The 21,539-nt window shown below is 41.8% G+C and overlaps 1 long non-coding RNA gene across 2 annotated transcripts in view; it reads right to left on the reverse strand.

Annotated features, from left to right (window-relative positions):
* LOC142071527 (uncharacterized) overlaps positions 1 to 21,539 on the reverse strand; it is a 122,914-nt gene that overhangs the window by 74,007 nt on the left and 27,368 nt on the right. The gene's annotated exons all lie outside the window — the stretch shown is intronic.

The raw sequence follows: 21,539 nt of genomic DNA on the forward strand, positions 1-21,539 counted from the left end.
ACACAACGTATCAGCCTTCTCCACTGTACTGTCTCTTGAGCTTCCCCTGTTAAGCTTCCTCTACAAACCAAACCCCTAGAACAAGACCATGTGAAATATTTATGTAGAACACCAATGTTAAATTTCAAAATATGACAATTAATCTAGCAGGGCCATCTAGTTAATGATTACAATAAATTTTCATTGCATGGACTAAGACTTTTCTATAGAAATAGAAAGTTAAAGGTCTGATTGTTTGTATTACACTAGTATTCAAAAGTCCAGTTGTGCTAGGTATTGTACATGCACATAGAAAGAGACCACCCATGTCCTGGAGAGGTTAGAATTTAAATAGACAAGACAAAAAGGTGAGGGAGAAGGGAAGTGTTATCCCCATTCTACAGATGGAAAACTGAGACAGAGGGATTTAAGGCTCCAATCCTGCAGAGACTTTCATGGATGTGTAACTTGACGCACTTAGTAGTCCTGTTGAAGCTAGTTCTAGACACAGTGGCTTCCATGGGACTACCCACAACTTGTAAAGTTAAGTACATGCCTAAGTCTTTGCAGGATTGGGGCCTAAATGATTTGCCCAATTATGACATTACCCAGGGTACTATCTGGACTGCTGAATAGCTGTGTCTCCTCAGTTCTCCAACCTGAGATGCCTTTTACACTTCTATACTGGTGAACAGCTACTCCTGGCTAGTTAACACACAGTCTCCCGCATGTATCTTGTGCCCAGCTGCACATACTAGTTTGCCACCCATGAATTACACTTAACACCAGGAGATTCCTTGTCCCTTAGAAGTGTGCATCTTGTACTGCTCAGTACATGATTGAACAATACAAGTTCTTAAAAAGTCCACCATTTCATCAATGAAAAATGATATGCACCAGCCTTGTTATCCCAAATGGCACCTCCACACACACACTTTAATCCAAACACACTTGTAAGATAAGCTTGTTTTACTATTTTAACTACAGAAAAGAAAAGATTTTAAGTGGCTACAAGTAATGAGGCATAATAGTCACAGAATATCAGGGTTGGAAGGGACCTCAGGAGGTCATCTAGCCCAACCCCCTGCTCAAAGCAGGACCAATCCCTAATTAAATCATCCCAGCCAGGGCTTTGTCAAGCCTGACCTTAAAAACCTCTAAGGAAGGAGATTCCACCACCTCCCTGCGTAACCCATTCCAGTGTTTCACCACCCTCCTAGTGAAAAAGTTTTTCCTAATATCCAACCTAAACCTCCCCCACTGCAACTTGAGACCATTACTCCTTGTCCTGTCCTCTTCTACCACTGAGAATAGTCTAGAACCAACCTCTCTGGAACCACCTCTCAGGTAGTTGAAAGCAGCTATCAAATCCCCCCTCATTCTTCTCTTCCACAGACTAAACAATCCCAGTTCCCTCAGCCTCTCCTCATAAGTCATGTGTTCCAGACCCCTAATCATTTTTGTTGCCCTTCGCTGGACTCTCTCCAATTTATCCACATCCTTCTTGTAGTGTGGGGCCCAAAACTGGACACAGTACTCCAGATGAGGCCTCACCAATGTCGAATAGAGGGGGACGATCACGTCCCTCGATCTGCTCGCTATGCCCCTACTTATACATCCCAAAATGCCATTGGCCTTCTTGGCAACAAGGGCACACTGTTGACTCATATCCAGCTTCTCGTCCACTGTCACCCCAGGTCCTTTTCCGCAAAACTGCTGCCTAGCCATTTGGTCCCTAGTCTGTAGCTGTGCATTGGATTCTTCCGTCCTAAGTGCAGGACCCTGCACCTATCCTTATTGAACCTCATCAGATTTCTTTTGGCCCAATCCTCTAATTTGTCTAGGTCCCTCTGTATCCTATCCCTGCCCTCCAGCATATCTATCACTCCTCCCAGTTTAGTATCATCCTCAAATTTGCTGAGAGTGCAATCCACACCATCCTCCAGATCATTTATGAAGATATTGAACAAAACCGGCCCCAGGACCGACCCCTGGGGCACTCCACGTGTCACCGGCTGCCAACTAGACATGGAGCCATTGATCACTACCTGTTGAGCCAGACAATCTAGCCAACTTTCTACCCACCTTATAGTGCATTCATCCAGCCCATACTTCTTTAACGTGCTGACAAGAATACTGTGGGAGACCGTGTCAAAAGCTTTGCTAAAGTCAAGAAACAATACATCCACTGCTTTCCCTTCATCCACAGAACCAGTAATCTCATCATAGAAGGCGATTAGATTAGTCAGGCATGACCTTCCCTTGGTGAATCCATGCTGACTGTTCCTGATCACTTTCCTCTCATGTAAGTGCTTCAGGATTGATTCTTTGAGGACCTGCTCCATGATTTTTCTGGGGACTGAGGTGAGGCTGACTGGCCTGTAGTTCCCAGGATCCTCCTTCTTCCCTTTTTTAAAGATTGGCACTACATTAGCCTTTTTCCAGTCATCCGGGACTTCCCCCGTTCGCCATGAGTTTTCAAAGATAATGGCCAATGGCTCTGCAATCACAGCCGCCAATTCCTTTAGCACTCTCGGATGCAACTTGTCCGGCCCCATGGACTTGTGCATGTCCAGCTTTTCTAAATAGTCCCTAACCACTTCTTTCTCCACAGAGGGCTGGCCATCTATTCCCCATGTTGTGATGCCCAGCGCAGCAGTCTGGAAGCTGACCTTGTTCGTGAAGACAGAGGCAAAAAAAGCATTGAGTACATTAGCTTTTTCCACATCCTCTGTCACTAGGTTGCCTCCCTCATTCATTAAGGGGCCCGCACTTTCCTTGGCTTTCTTCTTGTTGCCAACATACCTGAAGAAACCCTTCCTGTTACTCTTGACATCTCTTGCTAGCTGCAGCTCCAGGTGCTATTTGGCCCTCCTGATTTCATTCCTACATGCCCGAGCAATATTTTTATACTCTTCCCTGGTCATATGTCCAACCTTCCACTTCTTGTAAGCTTCTTTTTTATGTTTAAGATCTGCTAGGATTTCACCGTTAAGCCAAGCTGGTCGCCTGCCATATTTACTATTCTTTTGACACATCGGGATGGTTTGTCCCTGTAACCTCAACAGGGATTCCTTGAAATACAGCCAGCTCTCCTGGACTCCTTTCCCCTTCATGTTAGTCCCCCAGGGGATCCTACCCATCTGTTCCCTGAGGGAGTCAAAGTCTGCTTTCCTGAAGTCCAGGGTCTGTATCTTGCTGCTTACCTTTCTTCCCTGTGTCAGGATCCTGAACTCAACCAACTCATGGTCACTGCCTCCCAGATTCCCATCCACTTTTGCTTCCCCCATTAATTCTTCCCGGTTTGTGAGCAGCAGGTCAAGAAAAGCTCCCCCCCTAGTTGGCTCCTCTAGCACTTGCACCAGGAAATTGTCCCCTACTCTTTCCAAAAATCAAAGTCAGGACTGGTTACAAAATAAAAAGATAAGTTAAAATGTGGCTTAAATGCCTAACAAGCTAAAGTGAACTTAAAAGCAAAACATCTTTCTCACTGTAAGATTACAGCTGTCTGTACTGGCTGAAAAGCCTTGCAGACAGGAAAAGCCTTCCCCCCAGTTCAAAGATGTTTCCTTTGTCTTTCAAGCATTTTAGCTGCTGTGACTAGAGATGTGGGAGAGAGGTAATTTGTGTGTGGGGGGGATTACACAGACACCCCACCACCACCACCTCCAATATGTAAAGTTTTCACGCACACCCTTCTTCCTGCCAAGGAATGCCCATTTAATTAGGTGATTGTCCAATTGATTATGCTGATGCCTGGTTGAGGGTGCCAGTGTGTCTTTGTCTGGTTTGGGCCTGCCTTTCTAACACTGGAACATGTTACAACAATGTTATACAGTAGAAACGTATAACTTTACATGCAATGATAATACACACATTTTACCAGGACAATAATGTTCAGCAGATTGTGAGTTTTCAAGTGATACCTCACAGGGCATACTTTGTACAAAATTTATCATAGTCTTATAAAAGTGGTGACCATAATAGCATAAACTGTCACACCAATGTCTACAGCATAGCCAGGGACTGAACCCAGATCTCCTGAATCAGATCAGAGGTATATTGGGAAACAAGTTGGAGTCAGGCATGATATTCTGACATAAGTAAACTATTAAGATGTGCACAAGATGCTAATAGAAAAAGTGATCACCTCTTGAGGGCTGGTTTAGAATTTGGCTTGGATCACCAGTGTGATAGTTCTCTCCCTAGTGAGGGCCCATAGATACCCACCTCGAATTCAACACAAAGATACACAATTAGTACCGTGACAGCAAGAGTATTGCAAGGCAGAAGTAAGGAGCAAAAAGCATTTCACTGCTTGCCTTGAAGTTAACTGAATAATATCTCTCAAATAATTTAATGCATTTAATGATTTTTTTAAATGCATTATTCATTTTTCCATTTACACAGCTTATGGTCAGCAAATTTCACAAATATGTTTAGATAAAATACTTGTCGTATAGTTTCTTTCATTATTCGTTGAGCTGTAGGTTGCACTCATTTTCATAAACACTACAGTTCATCAAGAAAAGTTTTCTGAGAAGTGAAAAATGGCTATAATAGATGCAGAGAGGAAATAAGAAAAACTACATCTCTCATTTTACCATTTGAAGGATATGAATCCAAAAGGGAACAGAACGAGTTTGCCAGTAGTATATTTAAAACTCATCTTTGGGTGAAACTTCTTATCTGCCTTCCTAGAAGAGAAGTTCGTGTGTTGTACCAACTTCTTGTCTTCCATCTTTCGTACTGATAACTCATGATATTTGGTGTTTTTCTTAAAGTCTGAGATACTGAATCAAAAGATTAAAAGCTGCGATTCTCAGGCAGTGTCATTTAAAAAACATTTCTAGCCCTCACGGTTGCAGAGAAAAAGCTTGAAAGCATGAAGCACGAGAACCCTAAAGGCTCAGAAACAAAAAGTGTACTATTTAAAACCATCACGATTTTTAAACCATTTTCATTATATGTGGGGCCTCACTTATTTTTGAATACTTTTGACAATACTACATTTTATACCTAAACTGCGAGCTCCTTGGGGTGGACATTCTCTTTTCATGAGATGTTTGCACAGTGAGGTTAGGGCGGCTAAATGCTATACATACACAGCTAATTATGCAGGAGTTCAAACAGGCTAGAAGCCTGGCTCTAACACTTTATGCACCTCTGCCCTCCGAATGCTGCAGTGTACCATAAGCTTTCTGCAGAAGCACAACATTATACAGCCCCTATCTGACAGGGACAAGCCAAATAAAAGCTAATAGGATTCATAACCTAAATGGGAGGCAATTGTGCTGTACAACAAGGTATAATGGCATAAAAAAACACTTAAAACTCCTTGGTCTGACACAGTGTGACGAAGTGATGCAGCAGGGAGGGGGGAGTGTTGACCTGGGAATGTGCCCTGGGGATGGGAGACTTGAGCCAGGAGGGGGAGGGGGAGGTAATACCTCTGCCCAGGAATGTGAAGACAGGCTGGAGAAGGGAACCTGCTGGGGGAGTTTAGTTTTCAGTTTGGGGCTGGGTGGAGGAACACAGGGAACCCCAGGGCTGGGGTCTAAGCTCCCTGCTCCCCCAGAAGGACTTGACTGAGGGGTCCTGGGTGTACCCACAAGCTCTGTTTTGGACTGTGTTCCTGTTGCCCTATAAACCTTCTGTTTTACTGGCTGGCTGAGAGTCTCAGTGAATCCCAGGAAGAGGGGTGCAGGGCCTGGACTCCTCCACACTCCGTGACACACAGTAAGTTATGTATAGCTTTCAGCCGGAACAGGACATGTTGAACTGTGGGCTTTCCATTCAATTTAGAATTAGTTTGCAATGATTTTGAGAGAGCTGCTACAGTATCTGTTCATTTGTGGTCAGTGGTTGGATAAGGTCACTTTTCCATTTTTAAAAGCCACACAGAGTGAGATTAGAATACAGTATGGCTACAACCAAAAATTTAATGATGTGCTTCAGTGAGTGCACATATATTAACACTGACATGCTAAAAGCACATAATATTAGTCAGCATCAAAGTTAGAGAAAAATAAGCTCAATAATTGGTATAGATAAAACTGATGGGAGGAGGAGAATGAAAAAGTAATTGTTTGCCCCATGTTTTGATTCTATAAAATGGAGGTGTTATTTTCATTATTTATTGTCTCCAGTTACCCCACAGATACTGGGTCACTGATCTACTAGGAATTTAACAAGCAGATTCTGAGTTTAAAGGAAAAACTGCTGAGCTTGAATTAATATGCAAACTAGATACCATTAACTTGGGTTTGAATAGAGATGGGGAGTGGCTGGGTCATTACACATATTGAATCTATTTCCCTAAAGTTAAGTATCCTCACACCTTCTTGTCAACTGTCTAAAATGGGCCATCTTGATCATCACTACAAAAGTTTTTTTCTTCTGCTGATAATAGCACAACTGATTAGCCTCTCCGTTTGTATGGCAACTTCCAACTTATCTGTACGTGTATATTTATATATTTCTTCTTACTATATGTTCCATTCTATGCATCTGATGAAGTGATCTGTAGCCCATGAAAGCTTATGCTCTAATAAATTTGTTAGTCTCTAAGGTGCCACAAGTCCTCCTGTTTTTTGTGGATACAGACTAACACAACTCCTACTCTGAAACCTGAGTTTAAACTGAAACTCAGAGCCCACTTTCCAGATTTCCTTGAGGATGGACTGTCAGCTATTGTTCAATACAATATATTTCAAATTACAAGTTTTGCCTTATTGCTAAAATGTCTCAGCTGCCTGAAGCCCATCTTATCGGTGTTGAATAGACATACCCATCACACTTGTAGGTCGAAAAAAGTTAGATGGAGGAAAATCTTAAGAAACATTGAGGAAAGTGGTCAGACTGCATCTTCCATTATTTATTATATAAATCTTAAAATAAGACAAGAGAAAAAAGCTGGCGATTTGGCTAGCCTACCCTCCACAGAAATATACAGAACAAGAACACTGTTTAACAACAATTACATAACTGATGGCAGGGAGGTCCCATGGGAGTGATTCTCTTGTGTATATCCATATCCACACTACACTTTAATTTTTCCTAGGAGAGCTGCAAGTGTGGCAGATTAGGCCCTTCAAAAAGAAGGCTCAATTTGCTGTTGTGCAAGACTCTTGGGAGGCAGAATTGACAGTTTTAACAATCCTTTCTTATAATTTTTCTTTGGATACCTTACAATAGAAGAAAGTGTGAGCTGAGTAACATTCTGTGTTTCTTTGAAGTCATTGCATGTGTGTTGAGGGGTGGGGTTCAGCAGATGTCTATTTCTGCAGTTTGCTCTTCACTTTATGCAATAATCCTCTGCCATCAGAATCATTTGCTAACAAAAATAACTTTTTCCCCCTCAAATATAGGATCAGGTCTTAAGGGGGAGAAAGGAGGTGAAAGGAGCAGATGAACTATGAAAAAGCCAAGGCCTTTCATGATTTATATCTATGGAAGGGATCTATTCAGGCAAACATTTGCCTTTTTTCTTCCAAAACATTTGCCTTGGAGAACCATCACTGAGTGTCCTTGCTATATTGTCAATAGTAATTATCACCATCATGATACAAACATCACATCATTTGTCAATGTTTTGACTTGCTAGCTAGTTCCTGACTATGTGAATGTCATAGAAATAAAAGGGTTAGCGCACAAACAGGGCTAAATTTTGGTTACAAAATATTGCTTGACTACTATATATTTCCCAGAGAATAGTTCTTTTCACTGTAATTCCTACCCCCACCCCACACACAGGTGCCATGTCAAACAAAAAACTATAAGGTTCATTATGTAAAAATTATTTAGAACCAAACAGTTCTGTGTGCCAGTTATTTTTACATAGGAAACTGGGAACTGTGCATGTTTAGACTTCACTGAGAATTGCTTCCTACCAATCCTAAACTAGGCCATGTTTAAATCAGTTATCTAGAGGTGGTAGACTCCATATCCCATATAATAATCCTTATCCCCTAAACCTCCCAGTCCCTGGAGGTTCTCAACTGAAATTTTCAGAACTAGGCTTTCATAATGTTTCTCATTAACTACAGTTTATCTTTATGCAAAACCATTATTAAAAGCTTTACACATAAAGCTGGTCTACTACAGAGGATTTTTACAATGTAAAGTTTTTGTAAACCTCAAAGGCTTGAAAGACTTTGACTTTATTTCTGAAGTTCATATTTTTAATTTGAGCAGATTAAATATGTAATTAGTAACTCCATCTCTAATCTTTTAGAGATATATTGCTTTAGAGTTTAATTAAGTTAGTATACAAGGAGGATCATATAGATTCCTGCTGCCTCTGGCAGGACTTCTATTTTACTGACAGAGGGTCTGATCCTGAAATCAATACTCAGGTATCTGGCCCAGTCCCACTGAAGCCATGAATGTGTGTTGATGCCCACAAGGAGTACAATAAAAAGTCTATTTCACACCACTGTATATATATATATAAGGGACAAACTTACTGACCCTCTGAGCTGCATATGACAATCTTTGGGGCTTGGGGCTTCAGCCCTGCTCCTGCTGGAGCTCCGAGCCCCAGCAGGTACACCCAGCAGGGCCGAAGCCACAAGACCCCCTTCCCTGCTGTGCATAAGCCCTACGCCACCCCTGCTGCAAGGAAAAGGTCCTGAGCTGCACCCCCACAAGTCTGGTAGGTGGAGATTGGAGGTGGGGGGGGGGCTAGAGAACTCCACGAGCTGCACTTTAAGTGTAAAAAAGTTGCTGGAGACTTGCGAGCCAGAGTTTGGACACCCCTGGTATACATGGACAAAGATTCCAAGCTTTCTGAAAAGTCTTATTTCTCAGTCTATAAATGAGTTCATTGGTGATAGACTAAAGCTTCTAGAGTCCATTCACAAACACTAGAAAAGCTCCCAATGGTATATTGCTGAGTGATATATACTATTGCTCAAGGGAAAATAGAAAGTGATTCTACTTCTGATCACAGATATTTTTGGAGGGACTCAAGAGAACCATCCTGGAATCCAGTAGAGAATTTCATCCTATTTGCTATTTTTTGCATATTTTCCCAAAAGATTTGTGGTTTAGACAAAATTACGTGAGAGAGTTAAATGTTCTGTAGCACAGCTTCAATAAGAGTTTATTTTCTTAGAATCCAATAATTAGGCATCAAGAAATATTGTAACATTTAAAGTACATTTGCTATTGTAACATGCCATACCCAGTGATGTCATTGGCAGGGGGGATTGAACCCAGAACCTCTCATTCTAAAAACCATGAGCTCAGCTAAAGGAAATAGCAGAGTCAAAGCTCTGTGGTCTAGCTCCCTAGGCTGAGGGCCACACAGTATGTACGTGTTAAATTTTGTATTTATTCAGTGCTAGATTATGTTTCCCATACATGATTCATAGTTCCAATTCTCCCCACCCCCAACAGTGAAGCCCACTGACACATTTGTAAGACAATGAATTAAAAAAACACTAGTATTTTGGAGAAAAAACTGTGGGCAAGATCCCCAGCTGAGGAATCTGGCACTGAACCTTTAGTTGCTGGAAGGATTTAAAATAATTTGAATCAAGAAGATCAGTTATGAGCATATTCACCAAAAAGTAATTAATATACCATAAAAAGTGGATTAAAGTTAAATGTTTGGCTCACAAGCAGTTTTCTGGAGCATTCTGGGGTCTGACTCAATTACTTTTTTCAAATCAATATTTGTGACAAAGAAACTTACACTCTGGTGCAATCCAAAAAAAAAAAAAAAAAAACACAAACAAACAAACAAGCAATAACCATGAACCAGTTAGCATATTCTGGTCAGACTGTTGCTGACCTGAACATGCTAACAGCAGATACGTTGCAGCAGCCCCTACGTAGTTGCAAGCACCCAATACTACGCACACACGCAGCCTTAAACAGGACAGGAAAACTGAGTTCAGGGAGCAGAAAACAAAACTAGCATAAGAATTGGGAGCAGGAAGGCAATACACAGTCACAGAAACCCATTGGACCTGAGATAAGGACTCAGAGCCAGAATAATGAGGAATGAGAAAAAAGTTCACCCAAGACTCAGGTTTGAACACACTATCACCACCTCTGGGTATGTTTTTGTAGATTTTAAGGGACCATTAGATCTAGTCTGACCTCCTGTCTAAAATAGGCCATTGAATTTCACCCTATACTGAGCCCAACAAACTTGGGTTTGACTGAAGCAGGTCTTCCAGAAAAGGCATCTGGTCTTGAGTTGAAGGCATGAAGAGATGAAGAATCCATCACTTCCCTTCGTAGGTCATTCCAATGGTTTAGTCACCCTCACTGTTAAAAATTTGTGCCTAACTTCTAATTTGAAATTGTCTGGCTTCAGCCACTGGTTCTTTTGATACCGTTCTCTGCTACATGAAAGAGCCCTCAAGTACCTTGTATTTTCTCCTGAGGAGGGTACTTATACACTGACAGGTTTCAGAGTAGCAGCCGTGTTAGTCTGTATCTGTAAAAAGAAGAGTACTTGTGGCACCTTAGAGATGAACAAATTTATTAGAGCATAAGCTTTCGTGAACTACAGCTCACTTCATCAGATATGCATATGCTGATGAAGTGAGCTGATGAAGTGAGCTGTAGTTCACGAAAGCTTATGCTCTAATAAATGTGTTCATCTCTAAGGTGCCACAAGTACTCTTCTTTTCTTTTTACTTATACACGGTAACCAAGTTACCTCTCACTCTGTTTTGATAAGCTAAACAGATTCAGCTCTTCAAATCTGGTTGTTAGTCATTTTCTCCACTCCACAAAACATTTGGCTCTTTTCTGCTGTCTCCTTTTTTCAATGTCCTTTTTAAAATGTGGACCCTAGAACTGTACACAGTATGCCGGTGCTGGTCTCCCCAAAGCCATGCACAGAGCTGAACACCCTCTCCTTACCACAGCTCCTGTTTACCCCAGGATCCCATTAGCCCCTTTCCCCACAGCATTACACTGGGAGCTCACATTCATTATGACCCCTACATTCTTTCCAGAGTTCCTGATTTCCGGGATGCAGTCCTCTATTTTGTAGGTATGGCCTATATTCGTAGGTATATCAACACCTTTGAAAAACAATCTGCATCTTTAGGCACTTAAATACTTTTCAAGATACCTTTTTCCTAAATATATGACCTTGCCTTTAGCTGTATTAAAACACATTCTTTGAATAGGCCCAAAACACTGAGCAATCCAGCTTGCTCTGTCCTCATCATTATTTGCCACTCCACCAATCTTTGTGTCGTCTGCAAATTTTATATTTCTAAGCCATTGATAAAAATATTGAATAGCATAGGCCTAGTACCAATTCTTGTGGAACCCCACAAAAAGAACCTCATTAGATAACTGCATATTGGAAAGGTTCTGGGTGAATTCAGATTGGTCAATTTGGTGTCAAAGTCTGTAGCTGCAGTCTGTGTGACATAAGCTGTCATGCAGTAAGAGGGAAGGTCCTCTCATGGATTGGTAACTGGTTAAAAGATAGGAAACAAAGGGTAGGAATAAATGATCTGTTTCCAGAATGGAGAGAGGTAAATAGTGGTGTCCCCCAGGGGTCTGTTCTGGGACCCATCCTATTTAACATATGCATAAATTATCTGGAAAAAGGGGTAAATAGTGAGGTGGCAAAATTTGCAGATGATACAAAACTACTCCAGATAGTTAAGTCCCAGGCAGACTGCAAAGAGCTACAGAAGGATCTCCCAAAACTGGCAGACTGGGCAACAAAATGGCAGATGAAATTCAATGTTGATAAATGCAAAGTAATGCACATTGGAAAACAATCCCAACTATACATATAAAATGATGGGGTCTTAATTAGGTGTTAACACTCAAGAAAGATCTTGGTGTCATTGTGGATAGTTCTCTGAAAACATCCACTCAATGTGCAACGGCAGTCAGAAAAGAAAACAAAATGTTGGGAATCATTAAGAAAGGGATAGATAATAAAACAGAAAATACCATATTGCCTCTATATAAATCCATTGTACACCCACATCTTGAATACTACATGCAGATGTGGCGCCCCATCTCAAAAAAAGATATATTGGAGCTGGAAAAGGTTTAGAGAAGGGCAACCAAAATAATTAGGCCTAAGGAACAGCTTCCGTACGAGGAGAGATTAATAAGACTGGGACTTTTCAGCTTGGAAAAGAGATGACTAAGTGGGGGGAATATGATTGAAGTCTATAAAATCATGAGTGGTGTGGAGAAAGTAAATAAGGAAGTGTTATTTACTCCTTCTCATAACACAAGAACTAGGGGGTCACCAAATTAAATTAAAAGGCAGCAGGTTTAAAACAAACGAACCAAACAGAAGGAAGTATTTCTTCACACAACATACAGTCAACCCGTGGAACTCATTGTCAGAGACTGTTGTGAAGGCCAAGACTATAACAGGGTTCACAAAAGAACTAGATAAATTCATGGAGGAGGATAGGTTCCTCAATGGCTATTAGCCCAGATGGGCAGGGATGGTGTCCCTAACCTCTGTTTGCCAGAAACTGGGGATGGATCACTTGATGACGGGGGAGGGATAGCTCAGTGGTTTGAGCATTGCCCTGCTAAACTCAGGGTTGTGAGCTCAATCCTTGAGGGGGCTATTTAAGGATCTGGGGCAAAAATTGGGGATTGATCCTGCTTTGAGCAGAGGGTTGGACTAGATGACCTCCTGAGGTCCCTTCCATCCCTGATATTCTATGATTACCTGTTCTGTTCATTCCCTCTGGGGCACCTGGCATTGGCCATTGTTGGAAGACACGCTACTGGGCTAGATGGACCTTTGGTCTGACCCAGTATGGCCGTTCTTGTGTGTGCAATTTCGAAAGCTTATTCACTTACAAATTTCACAAACCATATAGACTTGTTCCATGCCCTGGATTCCTGGTCAATGTAATACCATTGTTTCTCACCCCTCTGTGAGCAACTCTCTTTTTTCATAGATTCACAGATCCATAAAATCTAATGTTTATTTCAATTTCAAGGGGTTGAATAGAACTTGACTGAGCTGCACTTACCTCTTTGAAGATCTTCTAAGCCCTGGCTTAGTGTGCAGCAGCAGGGTGCATGGACCAATTCACACACAATACATTAGCATACTTTAGAAGTCACACCCCCCAGAGTACATTACCCACCACATACACAATCTCCCCTTGCTTGATACCCAGAGGTAACAACCTAACACTCCCTTTCTGGCTTTATGGGCTAATGTTTTCAAATGGGAAAGCATAGCCCATAAAGCCAGAAAGCATAGCCTCAAGCCACAAGCATAGCCTCTGTGCATGTATTTGTTGTTAAAGTTGGAGAACAATCAACTACAGGAACAATTAGTAAAAACTACATGTTTAACTGCAAGTCAGGAAATTAGACATCTAAAATCTATCTTTTCCCCTCCGCAGTTGCTTGTGAGTGTAATGGGTTGAAACCAGTAAAAAAAAAAGTCACAGGGCAGGGCCACATCTCAGCTTCCAAGCATACACTCCCTGCCCAATCTCCTTTAAGAAGGTTTATTGTGCAAACATAAGTGAATAAAACAAACAGTCCCTTAGCTCACCCTTTGTCCTAGGGTTTCACAGCCTCCCCTCCAAGGGATCACTGGTGATCCTGCTTCTTGCAGCTTCCCAGTCCCAGCCAGCTCTGCTCCCCTTGTACAATATCAGCCGCAGGGCTACCGTGCCAGACAAAGGTCCCTTGCTCCAGGGCCCCATCATAGGAGTTAGCCCCACTCCTCTGTGGCGCTTCTTCCCAGGTACAGCCTGCCCCAATCACTCCTCCCCTTCCTCCTCTCCAACAGGTCTTTATAGCCTCCTTGCTCTTTTAATTAGCTCAACTGGACCCACCTGGTGCACTGGGCCTGGTCTACTCACAGGGACTAGCTATCCTCTGGCAATATCCCATTGTCTCTCCCATTTAAATGCATTCACTGTTTCTTACATTTTATATATATAGTAATTTAGGACTCAGTTGAGATCCAGAAACCTGGACATCAACATGTGGTAAAGATTAGCCCTAGTGTATTGAGTTGCTATACTAACTTTTTAACTGACCTAGATTTAATAGTGGTCAAGGAAATCCCTAAGGCGACACTCCTTATTAAGTCAAGTAGATATCCATGCCCAAGGTGACTTGGTTCTTTTCATGTATGGCAAGTGAAGAATAATAAAAAGGCTACAAAAGTCAAGCCAGAAAAAACACGTTCTACAATATTCAAAAACATCAAAATCTTGTGCAATATAGCATTTATGCATGTCAAAAAGGTAACTATGTCTCCTCATCCATCCAATTCTGTTCCAGCTAGTCACAAAGCTTTATCTTCATTGATCTATAACTTGTATGATACAAAATTAAATTTATATTATACACACATAGTAAAAACAGTCATGGATGGTAAAGGGTCCCAGTGCAGAACTCTTACTCATGTTGGTGAGCACTGATACAAACAATCCCATTAACATCAATGGGACTAAGCAGTCCCAAGTGTAATTAAGGATTCTATAGTGGGGCGCAGAGTGGTCAGAAAAACAAAGGCCCCCAATCCTGCAAACATGCTTACATTTGTACTTCGCTTTACACATGGAACTACTACTTATGTGTATGAAGGTAAGCACATGTGAGGCTGTAGGAATGGGACCTAACTACAGTAATGATGTCATGGAAGAGGTTCATTTCATTCAGGCCTCAGGTAAGGTCATATTGTGAAGTAGTATTTTTTTTTAAAGTGCCTGCTAGCACTGCTTTAGTAAAGGGTCTTGCAATCTTTCCAGTATGAAGCAATTTAAACTAGGGCTGTCAAGCGATTAAAAAAAGTAATCGCGATTAATTGCGTTGTTAAATAATAATGGAATACCATTTATTTAAATATTTTGGTTGTTTTCTACATTTTCAAATATACTGATTTCAATTACAACACAGAATACAAAGTGTACAGTGCTCACTTTATATTTATTTTTTATTACAAATATTTGCACTGTAAAAAACAAAAGAAATAGTATTTTTCAATTCACCTCATACAAGTACTGTACTGCAATCTCTCTATCATGAACGTTGAACTTACAAATGTAGAATTATGTATAAAAAATAACTGCATTGAAAAATAAAACAATGTAAAACTTTAAAGCCTACAAGGCCACTCAGTCTTACTTCAGCCAATCGCCCAGACAACCAATTTACAGGAGATAATGCTGCCCGCTTCTTGTTTACAATGTAACCTGAAAGTGAGAACAGGTGTTCACATAGCACTTTCGTAGCTGGCATTGCAAGGTATTTACATGCCACATGCACTAAAGATTCATTTGTCCCTTCATCTTAAACCACCATTCCAAAGGACATGTGTGAATGCTGATGATGGGTTCTGCTCGATAACGATCCAAAGCAGAGTGGACCGATGCATGTTCATTTTCATCTTCTGAGTCAGATGCCACCAGCAGGAGGTTGATTTTCTTTTTTGGTGGTTCAGGTTCTATAGTTTCTGCACCTGAGTGTAGCTCTTTTAAGACTTCTGAAAGCATGCTCCACACCTTGTCCCTCTCAGATTTTGGAAGGCACTTCCGATTCTTAAACCTTGGATTGAGTGCTGTAACTATTTTTAGAAATCTCACATTGGTATCTTCTTTGCATTTTGTCAAATCTGCTATGAAAGTGTTCTTAAAACAAACATGTGCTGTGTCATCATCCGAGACTGCTATAACATGAAAAATAGGGCAGAATGCGGGTAAAACAGAACCAAAGACATACAGTTCTCCCCCAACGAGTTCAGTCACAAATTTAATTAACACATTATTTTTTAATGAGCATCATCAGCATGGAAGCATATCCTCCGGAATGGTGGCCGAAGTATGAAGGGGCATACGAATGTTTAGCATATCTGACATGTAAATACCTTGCAATACCAGCTACAAAAGAGCCAGGTGAACGCCTGTTCTCACTTTCAGGTGACATTGTAAATAAGAGGCAGGCAGCAGCATCTCCTGTAAATGTAAACAAACTTGTTTGTCCTAGCGATTGGCTGAACAAGAAGTGGGACTGAGTGGACTTGCAGGCTCTAAAGTTTTACATTGTTTTGTTTTTGAGAGCAGTTATGTAACAAAAAAATCTGCATTTGTAAGTTACAGTTTCAGGATAAAGAGATTGCACTACAGTGTTTGTATGAGGTGAATTGAAAAATACTATTTCTTTTATCATTTTTACAGTGCAAATATTTGTAATAAAAATAATATAAAGTGAGCATGGTACACTTTGTATTCTGTGTTGTAATAGAAATCAATGTATTTGAAAATGTAGAAAAACATCAAAAAAATTTAATACATTTCAATTGGTATTCTATTAACAGTACAATTAATTGGGATAATTTTTTTAATCATGATTAATTTTTTTGAGTTAATTGCGTGAGTTAACTGCAATTAATTGACAGCCCTAATTTAAATGTGATAAAACTTGGGGTGCAAAGCCTAGGAGTTGATACAGTGTACACAGTATTGAAGTTAGAAGTTCTGATGGATTTTTTTGTTTTAATTAGTGCAGTGAGTAAATAGGAATGTTACTAATTTTGAATTTCTTTTTGTGCTGCTCCAGCTAAAAATAGCTTTGTTTTTATAAACGGAAAATAGCCATATTTCATCGGTTTCCAGATGAACTGTAAACCTAGTCCCTAACAACTTGAGTGAGCTGTAGCTCACAAAAGCTTATGCTCAAATAAATTGGTTAGTCTCTAAGGTGCCACAAGTACTCCTTTCCTTTTTGCGGATACAGACTAACATGGCTGCTACTCTGAAACTTGCTATTATTTTTGTATTTTATAATTATCCCGGACACTTTCGTTGAAATGAACACTGTCACATACATGTATATAGTTTTAAACTCTGCTATTCTTTAAATACCCGTTAAAGAGCTTTAAAGTAACATCTCCCACTCCCGACTGGTGTTATCTTTTGCCATCTGACAAACATTAACAATGATTCCTTTTGAAAGAGGCGCCAACAGTAGCAACAACTGATGCTGGTATTTCCTCCTGCATCTAGAGGAACTGCCTTCTCTTTCCCCCTTGCCAACCTATGTCTTTCACCCCTTCACAGCATCTTCACACCACTGAAAGTGATTTTGCCAAGGTTATAAGCTAGGTTAAACGTGCTGGTCTCAGTTATTATTCTTGATATCTGCTGCCTTTGACATAGTTAATCATTCTTCTCCATTCCCTCGACACTAATCTCCTGTGATTCTGTGCTGTCCTGCTTTTCCTACCCGCTGACCTTTCATCCAGTTTCTCTCGTGGTGGCTCCTCATTTTCTGGCTCTCCCCACATCAGCTTTTCAGTCCCAGCCAGCTCTGAGTCTGAAAAGCTGATATGGGGAGAGAGAGAAAATGCCCCTTAGAGTTCTGTACACGCTCTCTCTATACTCTCTCTAGGGGACCTTATCTACTGTACTCCCAAGGTTTCAACCACTGCCTCAGTGTCAATGATTCCCAAATCTACCTCCCTATCATCAGCTGTTTCTGACTGTCTCTCAGGTGTCTCCTCTTGCTGACATCCCAAAACCCTTTTTCTTTTGATCCAGGCTTGAACAATTTACCAGAACCTGCTTGCCAGATAACTAAATCTGCCATCCTAAATGGCTATAGAAGATGAGGGTCCCACCGAGTAGGTCAAAAGGCAACAGTCTGGTGAGAAGCATAGCCTCCTGATAGCCCCAGCTCCTGGGGAGGGGGAACTTGCTGAAATTTTGATTGTGGTGCTGTCCCTGGGCCCTGTCTCATGGCAGTGGCACTGAAGAATTTGTACAGTGGGGGTGTTGAAAGTCATTGAACCAAATTGTAAACCCCATATATGATGGAGACCACTTCAAACCAGGGGGTGCAGCAGCCCCCCGCCACCCCCGCTCCCCCCCAGCATCCCTAGTTCCAGCACCCCTACCTTATGGATTCCTCTTTCATAAGAAATCCATTAATTCCATACTGCTGTACCTCACATCCCAACTCTTTCAGCCTCTCACCTTTTTACCCTCCAGACCAATATCTCAATCCATCAGGTTTCCCACACTCAGGTACCTCACTGAGGCTCCTCCAGGTGGCCCCCCTAAATGGCCACTGTTCCTCACAACAGCAGCTGTGGCAAGCATGTTGGCCTGTGGCTTCTGCTAGCTGCCGTGAGGGCAGGCTCATCATCCTATGGGCTCTGCTTATGCGGTGGCTGGCCAGGGAATAAGGATTCCCCACTGGTGATGGGTAGGTGATTAGCTAGGAAATAGGTCCCCATTGGTTCTTGACATGGGCAGGCTCCCCTGACTGCTTGAGGCTTTCCCAGCTGGTGTGGGGGCATGGGTATGGCACTGATAGAGTTTGCAGAGGGTAGGAGAAAGGAAGGGGAAATATTTTACCCATAAGGAGGTGGAGAAGAGGGGCTCCACAGGGTGGTTGGTGAGATCTGTCCCAGCTGATGGGTAGGGGAATTCTCTAGCTTTTGGCATCACTGTAACATAGCTTCTCTGTACTACCTTTCACATTAAAGCACCAAAATCTGTTTTACAGAATACAGCTATTAGTCCAATGAGGCTTTATTTAAGCATTTACCCTATCTTCTTCCATTAACAGAAAAGGGTGCATTGCATACTAAGCACTAAAGCAAGCAAAGAAGAAAGAGAGAGAAACCTTAATACTCTCCCAAAGAGCTGTCAAATCACAATAGGGCCCGATCCTGAGGGGTGCTGAGCACACCCTCAACGCCCACTGACCTCTCAAGACCAGGCCCTTGGACTCTTGTCAGATTGATGAAGGTTTTAATCAAGATGCTCTATAGACTGGAGAGCAATTGGATATAAAAAGCCTCTCTCAATTAACTCCATCTGATCAGTAAACAAATGGATCCCCAGTGCCTGCGAGCATTTAAAAAGTTCTTGTAGGAAGTAGAGCCCCATGAGTTCAGTATAAAGTTTCCCCTTGTCAGTTTTTAAACAATCTGCAACTGGGAAATGGATTGTATTAAGTTAATATATTAGGCTCACTATAATACAGTGTCTAGCCTTTGTGTTAGGGGGAGAGGGAGAGAGGGGCCTACCTCCGTTTCCTACCACTAGGCAGCTTAGCTCTCTGGTTAAACTAAAAAATTCCACTTTTTCAGCAAAACTCCAGATAAACAATGGTTTCCACAAATTGAGGCACCAGAAACTGGACAGAGAGCAATCTTCCCCCTAATGTAGGGGAGCTGCCCTCTGCCTCTCAGAAGTGCCAGCCATGGGCCCCACAGCAGGAAACTAATGCTTGCGCCACATTCCAAGACCATTATGCTCCTTTGACCACAGACTCTTCCTTCCTTCAGCTAGCCCTTTAACTTCCCTCCAGGGAATTGCTACATGTGGCTTTCTAGACTAACAACCTCCCTCCTCAGGTAATTCAACCCTTCCAGCTCTAGCCTTTCCAGGGCTCTGTATCAGAGGCCAGAGAACTTCCCCCTCCCTAGGGTTCCTTACTCTTCTGCCCACCTGCCTCTTAGGCCTCCTGTCAGGCCCTTCTACAGGCTTCCTCCAAGCCTTTTGTCTTTAAAGAGAGACAGTTACTGCTAGGCAGAAGCAGGAGAGACCTGCCCCACAGCTGTACCTTGAACTCTTCTTTAAGGGCCATCTTGCCCCAGGACCAGGGCCAGCCCACAACATTTTGGCACCTGAGGCGGGGAGCTCAAATGATGCCCCGATGGCCCCCTCGCTTGGGCCAAAACTTTGAAAGATCTCAATTCTGCCTTCTTCCTGTTCTACTCCTCTCATGGTACTGCTCTGCTACCTACCCCAATAAAGGAGAATTAACAACTTAAAATGCCTTGTTCAAAAATTTTAACTAATACTTAACTTTCAAATGCCTGAACAGCAAATGTAACTTTTCTTGTCTGCATCGTAAACACGGGCATTTTTATCTGTTTGAATAATCAAAGTGGTGCTTTCTGTGCCTTCTTGGTTGAAAAGATTTGAACTGCTTCCTGCTGAAGATCCACAGTCTGGGCCAGCTCATGCTCTGTTGAGATGGTTGCAAGGCCAACCAGCCTCTCATGTGTCATTGTGGAGCGTAGATGTGATTTTATTAACTTCAGCTTGGAGAAGCTGCGTTCTCCACTGGCAACTGTTACAGGAAGTGTTAGACGTATGCGCAGAGCAACAAAAGCATTTGGAAAGAGAGTGGTCATCTTATTTGTGCACATATATTCCAGAACAGCCTTTAGAGTTGATCCTGCTGAAATGTATCTTGAAAGAGCTTTCAGTTCATCACCTAAATCACTCGCATCAATATTGTGCATGTCATCATGTGTCAGCACTGTCTCTAGTGCCCTGCATTGCTGGAGTAGGTCTTCTTCAGGTGTAGTGAGGAGTTTTGGAATGTCATACAACATCCCAAATATACTGCTGTGTTCCTTGAGCTGCATGAAACGTTCTTCAACTGATTGTATTGCACAATCTAGCACCTGGTTATAGAATTCAACTTTGAATTGTTGTTTGGGGTCTCTTATGGGATTATCCCGTGTCTTGTAATCAAAATGTCTTCTTCTTCGGTGACTCTTGTATTCTTGAATGGGTGGGAAAATAGCTTCAGTGTGAAGTTCCTCTGCCAACTTCTGTGCACTCTTCAGAACATTTTGAAATCCCTCACCTGACTGGTAAGACTGTAGGTATGACTTTGCTTTGTCCAGTTGTTCCATTGCTCCAGATATATCAAGGTCAACACCTTGGAGTCTCTTGCTTACAACATTTATTTCAAACAGTATGTCATGCCACAACATGAAATTTTAAGAAATTTGAAGTTATGTATGTTTCTGGTGATTCCATTTCCCTCTGCCACTGTTCTCCCATGAACAGTTCCTGTCATAGCATTATCCTCCATAATGGCAACTATGGCATCATCTATCTTCCCAATTTGGTGTTTGATAGGCTTTATCACCTCCACTCAACTATCGCCTCCACTCCACTCATCGTGTGGCACTCAGTGGTTTCAGTGTCAGAGAGGATGTTCCCAGATGTTGCTTCAAAATTTGCCATTGATGAGTTGATGCAAAGAAAAATATATAGATGCTTTGAATTACATTAAAAAATTCAGCAGCCTCACGAGAAGCTGATGCTGCATCACTGACCACCAAGTTCAATTAATGAAAACTGCATGGGACAAAAAAAGCTCAAGGGTTTAACTCTCGGATCCGTGTCTTCACTCCTCTGTTCTTTCCTCTCATGTTGGCATCATTATCATAGCCCTCACCTCTTATGTCAGCTACTGTCATTTGTTCCGTACGGTTGATGTCAGGTGTGCAGTCCAGAATAACAGAGTAACATCTTGCTGACTTCAGATCTGCCACACTCTTCTGTTTGACTTTTGTTGCCAGTAACTGTATGATCTCATTTTGAATTGTTTTTCCAAGGTAGTGGTGTGTGTACATTTCTTGGGTGGTGACTCTTCTTAGATGCTCCTGGAGTACTGCATCAAACTCAGCCATTAGCTCCATAATTTTAAGGAAGTTTTCATTGTTTGACACATACAGCTGATCTGAAGTGCCACACAGTGTCAGGTTTTTTTTCAGAACATTTTGCCAGTAAAGAGACTCTGATGCAATCTTC

Source organism: Caretta caretta, chromosome 3, assembly GCF_965140235.1.
Source record: "Caretta caretta isolate rCarCar2 chromosome 3, rCarCar1.hap1, whole genome shotgun sequence".
Lineage (NCBI taxonomy): Eukaryota > Metazoa > Chordata > Testudines > Cheloniidae > Caretta > Caretta caretta.